The sequence below is a fragment of the Xiphophorus maculatus genome, chromosome 16 (genome assembly GCF_002775205.1).
Source record: "Xiphophorus maculatus strain JP 163 A chromosome 16, X_maculatus-5.0-male, whole genome shotgun sequence".
NCBI lineage: Eukaryota > Metazoa > Chordata > Actinopteri > Cyprinodontiformes > Poeciliidae > Xiphophorus > Xiphophorus maculatus.
Window position 1 is genome coordinate 210,839 of NC_036458.1, and position 11,544 is coordinate 222,382.

The window sequence follows — 11,544 nt, forward strand, 5'->3', positions numbered from 1 at the left end:
CACTGAAAAAACTAACCTATAGAATTTACCTAATAAATCTGAGGTAACAATTTGCATCGACTCTTTTCGGGTAGATTCAATTCCATATATTGAGTATAAAATAACTGAACAAAAATATATGAAATGCTTAAAGAAATTGGGTAAAATTTACCTCATATTTATGTATATATTCAACAGCTACTTACTCAGTTAAATGAGGTAAGTATCATTTAACAAGTAAAAATGCTTGTTAAATACTTGTTAAATGTAAACAAGCAAAAAAATACTTGTTTGCTTGTTTAACAAGCAAACAAGTATTACCTACTTGTTTGCTAGTAGGTAATACTCAGGTATTACCTACTGAGGTGATTTGTAATTATCAGTAATTACAAATCAAAGTTAATTAAAATAGTTAATAACCATTACTTATTCAAGGAAGGTAAGATGTACCCCCAAAAAAGACATTCAGCTCATACACCTTCTCAATGTTTTTAATCCATAAAGTCATCAAAAACAAAAACACAGAATAAACTGCAGCACAACAGTGTCACACAACATTTCATATAATGAACCTGCGTTATAACTTAACTTCAAATGTTGTTTCAGTAATGTTGGACAATAAAACATATCCCTGTTTTAGGACATCCAGACTGCTCAATAAGAAAGGAGTAGATCAGAGAAAAGGAGAAGTGAGGTGATCAGAGCAGAGGTGCAAGGGATGTCCAATCATATGAAGATTTTCTTGTATCTAAACTCTTACTTGTGTTTCTTCGGCCTCACACAACAGTGACTGAGCAAATCTGCAGGTGTATTTATATACAACAAATAACTGAAATGCCTTGTTTATATGCAGCAATAATACACTAAATTATCCAAAAAATGAATAAAGTGCAGCTTCACACAACATTTCAATGAATAAACCCGTTTTATAACTCACTAAGCTAACGGCTTCAAATGTTCTCTTTATAACTGGTCAATGCAAACAACAGTTTCAGAGGCCCCTTATTCTATTTTAAAAGCCACAAAACCCACACACAAACTCTACAAGATTGTTTCTGTCTGGATAAAGACAGATCAGAAAATCAACATTCTTTAGTTTCTGTGCTTGCTCTCACTCTCAGAGATAGGATGAGAATAAAAGAAACAAACAAATGGGGAGGGAAAGAGGATGAGTTCAAAATTCTTCAGGATTCACTCAGTGGTATTGACCAGACTGGCCAGTTTCTATTGCTTTTCCATTTCTGTCAATGTGGAGAAATCAGAGAACAATGGAGTGGGCTGAGAGAGGCTGCAACATACTTATGTATCCATCTGTACATATATTTCTGTGTCTGTGTGTGGAGCAGAGGAGGGAAGAGAACAAAAATATAAAACTATACTCCATTAAAACTCTCTGTCCAGACAAAAGATCCTCTTGGAACAAGAGGGGAAATGTATGTCTATTGCATGAGCTTGTTTTTGGGGCTGTGGACCTTCTTCAGTAGTTTTGCACCGTCAAGTACCAAAAAAAGTTTTTGAAAAGCTTCAAATGTGTTCTTGAGCTGCGTTGGATAGTCAAGGTTCCTCAACCTTGACTATCCAAAGCAAAGCATATATCAGTCCCATCAGCAGTACACATGCCTTTGTTCGGCTTCCACATCCTTCCATCACTTGGTTTCCCTCAATCACAATCGACACATCTGATGGATCCTCCTCAGCCATGATGTTGTGCATCACGATCACCTTCATTGTTTTGTGTCTGTAGTCCTCACATTCCTACATGTTAAAAAGAAAGAAACAAAAAAAATACATTTTTAATTTTATTGAAGATGCTGTTTCAATACATTTCAAATTATCTAAAGGAGAGCAGATGTTCAGCAGGACCTGTGTTTCAGCAGGTCTAATCTTTTTGATGTTGTGAAGTTGCACAACTTGCATTTCCAGTTCATTTTCCCATAACTGAGGTCTTTGGTTAAGGTAACTATACCTTTAAGGTCAATGTTATTTATTTTATTTAGCAAACTTGCATACCTGTACAGAATACACTGGGTGTGGGGACGTGGAAGAGTGTGTCAGCCCCAGAAGCAGAGTGGTCTATCAGTGAGTCCCTGCTTGTGGAGGACAGACAAGAGGAACTGAAGAGACGGCAAATACTGAGTGTCCATATACAAAGACTCTGGCTGCAACAGAAATAAGAGAAAAAGAAATGATCAGACATGTACCTGGGAGAAGAAATATATAAGGGCTAATGTATAGTTCAGAGGTTATCTTCATGTTAACCTCATGAACAACCTCATAAACAAGAGATTATGCTTTACGGGGCCCAGAATTGTGATGCCGCAGAGACGAGAGTTGTGACACCGGGTCCAAGGTTCTGATTATGCAGGTTTGGTTTTAAACCATGATGTGGAATTGAGCCTCCACTCTCCCTTTAACAACAAACAAGTTACAAGTCATTTATCTAACATCACAATTAGCCTGAGTCTCTTTAATGAAGGTAGAAACTAAACATAAGGTAAATATTTTGCATAGATTCTCTGTGCTCCTCTGATCAGAGTGGTCTGTCTGTCTGTCTGACAAGGGTCTGTTGTGCAGAAATAACTGTACTTACCTCACTAAAATAAAGGCAATGCAATTGCATAGATTAATATTCATTCTTCATAGATCATATTCACTCTGTACACCAATCGGTGTACAGAGTGGTGAGGGATGATCATGCTGGAGAGTACTTTCAGTTGCTTGTTCCAGGTTGTTTACAACCGTCATGAGGAGTGTGCATGACTCTATGGGACATCAGGGAATAGAGAGGACATTACAGTTGTTGAGACAGAGAGCATTCTGGGTAGGGATGCACAAAGATGTTAAGCGATGGGTCAAGAATTGCGAATGTTGTATTCTCACAAAAATGCCCAACCCAAAGATTCACCCTCCAATGAAATCCTTTTTGGCAACACGACCTTTAGAAGTTGTGGCAGTAGATTTCACGCTCCTTGAACCAGCTTCAGACGGCCGTGAGAACGTACTAGTCATTACCGATGTGTTTACAAAGTTCACTCAGGCGTTTCCTACACGTGACCAAAAAGCAGAGACCACAGCTAAAGTCCTCTTAAAGGAGTGGTTTATGAAGTACGGTGTACCTGAACGTCTCCACTCAGATCAGGGCCGTAACTTTGAATCAGAAGTTATTGCTGAAATTTGCAGAATGTATGGTGTGAAAAAAACGCGTACGACACCCCATCATCCGACAGGGAATGCACAGTGTGAGCGTTTTAACCGCACTCTGCATGAAACTGTTGCGGACACTTCCACCTGACAAAAAGAACGTTGGCCTGAACATTTACCTGAGCTGGTTTACGCGTATAATGTTACTCCACACGCGACTACAGGATATTCCCCTTACTTCTTGCTCTATGGGGTTGATCCACATCTTCCTGTTGATGCATTGCTTGCAAATGAAAGTCACCATGATAAAAATCTTGATTGGCTTGCTGTGCACCAGCAAAGACTCAAAGAGGCACATGCAAAAGCAAAAGAGTATGCAGAGCAGAAAGCAACAAAACGCATTGCTCGGCAAAGTCCCAAAGTGTACTGTCCTTCAATTGAGGTTGGAGAGTATGTTTACCTGAGACACAGACCAGCTGGTCGTAACAAAATTCAGGATGCATGGAGTCCAGTTGTTTACCAACTCATAGACATGGTAGGCACAACTTGCACAGTACAACCTGTAGAGGGAGGACCTACAAAAACGATTAATAGGGCTGACATCAGGTCATGTGTTAATCTGCCAGACACAACCCAGAGACACGTTGAAAACACTGTAACCAAACAGACGAACACTACTGAACCACACACTGACTCATGTGATGAGTATGAGGGGGGTATAGTCATTGAAGAAGTTTCTTTTGACTTGACTGCTTGTTCAGGTGTAGAAAACTGTCCTATTGGTGAAAGTGTTCAGAAGCGAGCAGAGACTCAGTTGATTTCAGAACGTGAACCTCCTGTCATCGAACAGGTGGAGACTGAACATGTTGACAATGAAACATGCAATATTGACCAACCGGGTGAGATACCAGTATCTCCTCCTTGTGTTAGACAAGCTCCCATACCTGCTCCACGCAGGAGTAAAAGAGTGAATGCAGGGAAACACTCAAACCCGCATCATGAACCTAGGTCAGTGTTGGAGCCAGAACTAAACTCATCAATGGTTTCACAGATTATTGCAAGCTTAGGTTCCGTGTTTTTCAGAGAAGCTTTAAAAGAAGTAAAAAACAGTTACTTTGTCACCGAGGACGATGACGGTTAAGCAGGGGAGAATGTAACCAGGTGAACAAATGGGTACATGTCTGAACTGTATTTTGTAAACCAGTGTTGTATAGTAACGAAGTAAAAATACTTCACTACTTTACTTAAGTATATTTTGGAGTACTTCATACTTTCCTCGAGTATAACATTTTTTGATGACTTTCACTTTTACTTCACTATATTTCCGAACTTAATTGCGTACTTTTACTCCGATACATTTTCAATGTGTGGTTTAGTTATTCGTTACAAAAAAGCGAGAGAGAGAAACGCAAAGTGTTTTGACCCCACCTACTGATTAGCGAGTAGCAAGTAGGCTACCGGACAAAGTCCATAGCCTACTTGCCTGGGCTTGTTCATCACCTCCAATAGGTTACACCTGTTTCGCTTCTCCCATTAAACACAAAGCAAGTCTCGCAATCAGCAGCAGCCACATGGAGCAGGAGACGGAGACCACAACGACTGCAACTACGTCGGACACGGCTCCAGGGGAACCACCAGCTGGTGATGAGAGCCCATGGCCTTATTTAAACACAATACACTCTTTCGTGGGTGTTAAAGATTCGTCGTACCGCATGCAGTTTATGTTATTCCTGCCCGAAGATGTGGAAATTCTATCTTACAAAAACTCCCCGTCCAACTTGAAGAAACACATCGAGGTAACGTCTTATGAAATGGTTATAATCCTCCTGTTTCAGTAACTATAGCTTGGTCACTAGACACTACTGTATTGTGAAATCTTGAGCATAACGTTACCTGTATAAATGAACTTTGTTTGGCATTATTTCAGTTCCACACGTGGTGTATTTAGCTTAGGCCTAATGTTGACTGTAACAGTCTACCTAGACTCCTCTGTTCAAGGGGGGACAGAAGCCATAGCGATAGCAATTTAGACTAAATTTAACGAATATAGGAAAGGCATGCAAGTTCAAAGCCAGGTTTACAGATGCCAATAAGCTGCATTTCCCTCCCAATTCTTTTTTTCTTTTGCATAATGACCAGTTGTGTGCACCACCTACTGACTGTAGCATTGACTGATTCACTGATTTGTGAAGTAGAGTAATCGTAACAGCTCTTTTTCTTCATGTTGGCCGCATTTTCTGTACTATTTATTTTTCTCATTTTCAGCACTGACCTTACTTGAAGGGAAAACTTAAGGCTTACAAAAACTTTGTATTTTCTGTCCTGGAGGGTATACTAAGAAGCTGGTTCAGTTGTAAAGCAGGTTAAGTTAACCTTGTGCTATAGGTAAAGCACCTAATTTTCTTAACTAAATGATGCCTGCAGGTATATCTATTAGCAGGTTTAATTTTGCCTGAACTTGGTTGGGTACATTATTTTAAGTATTTGACAAGTTTACCAAAATATAAAAAATGTCATTCAAACTGCATTTGCTTTGTTTTACTTTTTACTTGTACTTTTCATTACATTACTTGAGTACATCCATTTTTACAGCAATTTCTATACTTAAGTACAAGAAGTTTCAGATACTTTAAGACTTTAACTCAAGTAACATTTCAGTCAGTGACTTCGACTTTTACCAAAGTCATATTTTGGAGAGGTACTTATACTTTTACTTGACTCTGAGTTTTCAGTACTTTATACAACACTGTTGTAAACCCTGTTTTACTTTGTTTCGCCAACTGGTTGTAATTCTTGTTTTTGCCAGCATGTGGTGCTGCTTTACAGAGAGGTCAAAAGATTTCAGGAAGTAGAAAAAACCTCTTGTGCATGTATCGTGGCATTCTGAGAAAAGCGGAAGACATTTTTACATTTTTGTGTGCCGAGACCTGGTGAAAAGGATGACTACATGGCCACCTAAGCCGAGAATCCAAGTGTTCGGTTATTATCTTCTATGAACAAAGTTAAGGAGAGGATGTTAATGTTATGTTTTTCTTTGTTTGTCCTCTAGAAGTGCCACTGCCGTTTAATACACCCTTTGTAATAGTTTAGCTTTGTATGTGAAGCTACGTTGCTACATGTGAGCCTGCCATTTTCACCGAAGCTGAGGCTTTATGTTGACAGAATACGGGTCATTTACATCTGTTTCTTTGCAACCTAGAAAGAGAGAAAAGTGTTCTTTTTTCATTAAAAAAAACAATAAAGGACCCATTTTATTTTAAGCTCTGTGTGCTGCATTACTCCCGGCTTCAATTACATAGGAAAATACAGTAAAATATACCACCGAATCTTAAGTCCAGTGCTCCAAAGTTGCGCATGCGTCAGACCGCGTTTTTGAATGAGCGGGACTGGGAAGTCTGCATCCTCTCTGCCATCGAACCGTGAGCTGAAGGTAAGCTATTTACATAGGGGTGCTGTGAATAATAGCGCGAAGGCAAATTGTAATATTTGAAATGATGAGATATTACACATAAGTGAAGTGTAATATCGATGTGCATCTGTGTAACATGCCATTACTTGAAATCAAAGTTTGAATCTGTCCCTGGCGCCACCATGGCAACTGCAGGTAAGTTGCAATGAAATGTGTTCGCGGTGTGCTTTTTACAAGATTAGCCAGCATGCATGACCGCTGGTTTTAAGGTTAGAAACTAGTCAATGCCAGCTTTTTCTAATATATTGAATGGGCAGCTGTTTAGGCAACACATAGACTGTAAAGGGGATAGGTCAGCTTTTGCTGAGTGGTTAAGGTATAATGGTCATTAAGTATCTGCAGGCCTCTGCTCCCACATCACGCTGCACCGAGACACAGGCAGTAAATACACTGCTGTCAATGAGGAACAACTCATTTGTGTATTTTCGCCGCTCATCAGAAGTCCCGTCTTAAAATACTACTATACTAACATGTCGCCAACATATGAAATGACTGACGTGTTTTCTGTTGTTTGCCTGTTAGCTCCGTTAGCTCCCTTAACATGGCTGCTAGAGTCGGTCTCCGCCGCGGTCTGTTTAAAAACAAAATCATCCGCTCTCCAGATTACCTGCATGCCTGCGTACGTGTGTCTCTGTTGTTAAAGTTTAGCGTTACTTCTGAGTGTTTTATTTTTACAATCGGGACTCTGAAGACTCATGTAAAGATGACGTGTCGCACGTCTTTTCCGGTCAGTCATCATGGAAACAGGACGCTCATCCAGCGAGTGGAAACAAACATGTTGTAAAATGAAAACAAAGTACCACTGTATCCAGCCTTTATGTGTGTAAACACCCACTGTTGCTGCACCTAATTTGTTTTAAAGGAATTGTGTGTTCAAGTAAAACATTTTAGAATTGATTTTATATTATATTGGGTATTGCTAAAACGTCAGTGCTTAATAAATGTTTTCAGAATTTTGTAATATTGTTTATGAAGCATATTACGCATCACGCATCTTAATGTGTTTCCATTGTTTCAACAATGATTTAGCAGCAACAGGAAGATTCTTCCTTTCTTGTGAACTTGGTGGGCTGCCTTAATCCAAAAACTGTTTTAAAACACTAATCACTGGATCTTGACATTGAAATGTCCGCAGCTCTTCCTTGGAATAACCTGGAAGAGTTGGTTTAGTTGCTTTAGCATGTGACTCGAACTTTTCAGGTTCTGCAGCCCTGATCTGGTTTAGTTGACAACACTTGACCCCAGCTGTAACCAGCTCAGGCTCAAGGACAGTGCCTCTACAAATCAAATTGCAAATTGCAATGCAATCATCAAACTCCTCATCATCATTTGGTTCTGGCTCCCCTGCTAACGGGTGTCGTGACAGTGCATCAGTGGCTGAGTTGCACCGACCAGGTCGGTACTGCACGTCAAAGTCGAAAGCAGCTAACTGCGCTACCCATCTCTGTTCAATAGACCCAAGTTTTGCACTTTTTAGATGACATAAGGGATTATTGTCTGATATCACAGTGAATTTAGAACCCAGCAAATAACCCCAAAACTTTTCCACTAGTGCCCATTTAAGCGCGAGCAGCTCAAGTTTCATGCTGCTATAGTTTTCATCATTTCGCTCTGCATTTCTCAGCCGTCTACTTGCATATGCAATGACCCGTTTTTTGTCGCCTTGCTGCTGACACAAGACAGCTCCTAAACCCTGACCACTAGCATCAGTTTCCAAAATGAAAGGACAAGTGAAATCTGCATAACCCAGAACAGGAGCAGTCACAAGCTTTTCTTTCAATGTGTCAAATGCAATCTGACTGTTGGTATCCCACAATGTACTCAGTTTTTGACTAGCTTTGGCTGTAGTACCAGCTCCTCGGTACTACAGGAGCTGGTACATTGTGGGATACCAGACACCACAATGTGAATGTCATGCACTACATGACATTCACAAGGTCATGTAGTGGGGCGGCGATTTTTGAAAAGCCCTCAACATACCTTCTGTAGTAGCTACTTAGGCCTAGAAATGACTGGAGTTCCTTAACAGTGCCAGGCACAGGCCAATCCTTGACTGCTGCGACCTTGGAGGGATCAGTTGCGATACCCTCTGCTGAAATTTGATGTCCAAGGAATTTTACTTCCTTTTGCAAAAAGTGACATTTTTCCCACTTCACTTTTAATCCTGCGTCTCTCAAATGTTTAAAAACTAGGTCTAGTCGTTCCAAATGAGACTCAAAGTGTCATGACGTGCGGGTGGGAGGTGGTGAGGTAGAGGCAGCGGACCCAGGTATGAGGAATATGGTGATTTTAATGAAGAAGCACAGTCCATACAACGAACAGCAGGCACATGGAAACACAGACGACGAAGAAGCTAACATTGACGAGGACCCGACGAGGAACAAGGAACACAGGTGGAGTTAAATACATGGGAGGGTAATCACAGAGACGAGACACACCTGGGAACAATCAAGGGGAGGACAGGACAACGAAGAGACTTAAGGACACAGAAAACTCTAAATAAACACAGAAAAACACAGATCCTGACACAAAGCTTGGTGAGTACACCAAAATGTCATCCAGATAGACTAACATGATGTCGAATATCAGATCGCTCATAGTTGCTTGCATCAACCTTTGAAATGTTGCAGGCCCATTACACACCCCCATGGGCGTACATACTCAAACAGCCCAAAAGGCGTGGTGAAAGCAGTCTTATGTCTGTCTCAATCATCCATGGCTACTTGGTGATACCCACTGGCAAGGTCAACTGTGGAAAAGTATTTGGCACCTTTTAATGCATCAAAACTCTCATCAATACGAGGCAATGGAAATGCGTCTTTCTTAGTTTTTAGATTTAGCTTTCGATAGTCTACACATAAGCGTATACTGCCGTCACCTTTGCGGACTACCACAACTGGTGAGGCATAAGCGCTTTCACTTTCCTGTATAACTCCTTTTTTCAAAAGTTTAGAGATATGTTCTTTTACTTCCTGGTATTGGTTAGGAGGTATACGTCGATATGGCTGTGTGACAGGTACGTCATCCACCAGCTTGATCTCATGTTTCACTTTATCTGTGTGACCCAGATTCTCATCAGCTGCAAAAACATCAATGTAACGGGACAGCAATGCACAGAGAGCAACACGCTCTTCCTCTGTGCCCCCCATGTCAAGTCTTTCCAACATGGCTTGCACCTTACTGTCAGTTTGCACTGTGTTAGAGTCCACTGAAACCTGTTCAACATCAGCAGAGATGCGCTGAAACTTTACTTGGCAGGTCTGCTCACTCTCAACAGGCTCAACCTTTGAGATCACGCCTAGCTGTGTTCTGGGGCCCAACCACACTTCCTCGGCAGAGAAATTAACTACCTGGAGCGGAAGAACATGGCTGGTCCTCGTGACAAGTGTTGGGATAACTGCTAATCCGGGTGGTAGAGGAGTGGTCACTGGTTCAATGATCAACTGAGAGGCTGCATCTGAGGTTTTAGTGTGACCTTTTACGAACACAGTGGACACCGAGGATGCAGGGATACGTATTTTGTTTCTGCCTGCAACCCGAACTACCGCCTTTCTCTCAATGCAACAGATCTGTACCTGTTGAAAAGCTGTCCTCCACCCAGAGTCTAAGGATCCACCCAAAGTGTTGTCAAACTCTGTTGTCACCAGCTGTCTGCATCTGTGAATAACATTCATACCAATTATGAATTCTTCAGAAACAACAGGATTCGCTGAAGGTTTCAGGACCAAGAAGCCACAATTTGGGATCTTTAAACTCATCGTCTCAACTTCCAGTTCAATATATCCCTGGTAAGGGATGTCAAGTCCATTTGCAGCAGTTATTTTAAGCCAACTATTTGTAGCTAGCATGCTCTCATCATTACCAATATATTTTCTGAAAAACTCATCTGTCATAGTACTGACTTGGCTGCCAGTGTCCAGTAAACAATGAGCTGACCTGCCATTAAGTTTTAGATCAACCACTGGACATTTTCCTATGGCACGCTCAATGATTTGTTCTCGTGTGATCTCTAGTGTAGGTGAGTCTAGGACATGACCCTGCATTACCCGACTCATTGCAACCAGGGTCTCTCGTTTCCCGACTGACCGGAAACAGGGGACTCATCAGAGTTTTTGTGTCTTTTCTGAGGACACTGTTTGGCAACATGACCAGCAGTTTGGCACTTGAAGCATATCGGCTTACCGTCCGGGGTAAATCTTGGAACAGTTTTGATCTGATATGGTGTCTGGCTACTAGGGTTTTTGCTCTGAATTGTCAACTCTTTTACAGCTTTAGTGAGTTCTGTTATCACTTTCCCTTGCTCAGTGAGCACTTTAAGAAAGTCATCAATTGATACTGACTTCTCATTAGGTCTAGTTAGATTAGTGACTTTGTCTTGCTCTTTAAGAGTTTTCATCACATCCTCCAGATACATTGGATTTCCTGTCTCTTTAACTGCACAGCACTGTGCTTCTGCTGCAACATTACTGCAGGTCTTCACTTTACTTCTAACCATTTTTGTGCTAGGGGCTTGGTCTAAGGACCACAAGTAAGCTTCCTCACGCACCTCTACAAAAGTAGATGCAGGTTTTCCTCTTACATATTTTCGGAGTTCTCGTCTCAGTGAGAGGTCTCTGATGCCCTCAATGAACTGGTCTCTTAACACTGTGTTCTCATTAGCCACGGAATTAGGATGCTGTTTCCGTACAAAACTAAAAGCCTGAGATAATGAATGTGAAAAGCCACGTATGTCTTCACCCTCCTTCTGTTTACAGTTGTAGAAGTTTTGTAAAAGTTGGGAAGCACTACGTTTATCTCCAAATGCATCTTTTAGGTAGACAAACAGGTCTTTTACAACATCACCATCAGCTTTGCGTAAACACACTTCCTCCAGAGCTGAGCCTCTTAACACTGACAGCACAAAATCGAATTGTTCAGGTGCAGATTGATTTCTAGCAGAAATAACCCTTTCTACT

General features: G+C 41.1%; 1 long non-coding RNA gene across 1 annotated transcript; it reads right to left on the reverse strand.

The window, feature by feature from the left end:
- Positions 1–454: 454 nt before the first annotated feature.
- On the reverse strand, positions 455–4,393 carry LOC111611731. The gene is made up of 2 exons (XR_002754191.1): positions 1,990–4,393; positions 455–1,734 (listed from the first exon to the last, which is right to left on the reverse strand). It is a non-coding gene; the product is annotated as an uncharacterized LOC111611731 (long non-coding RNA).
- Positions 4,394–11,544: the final 7,151 nt, after the last annotated feature.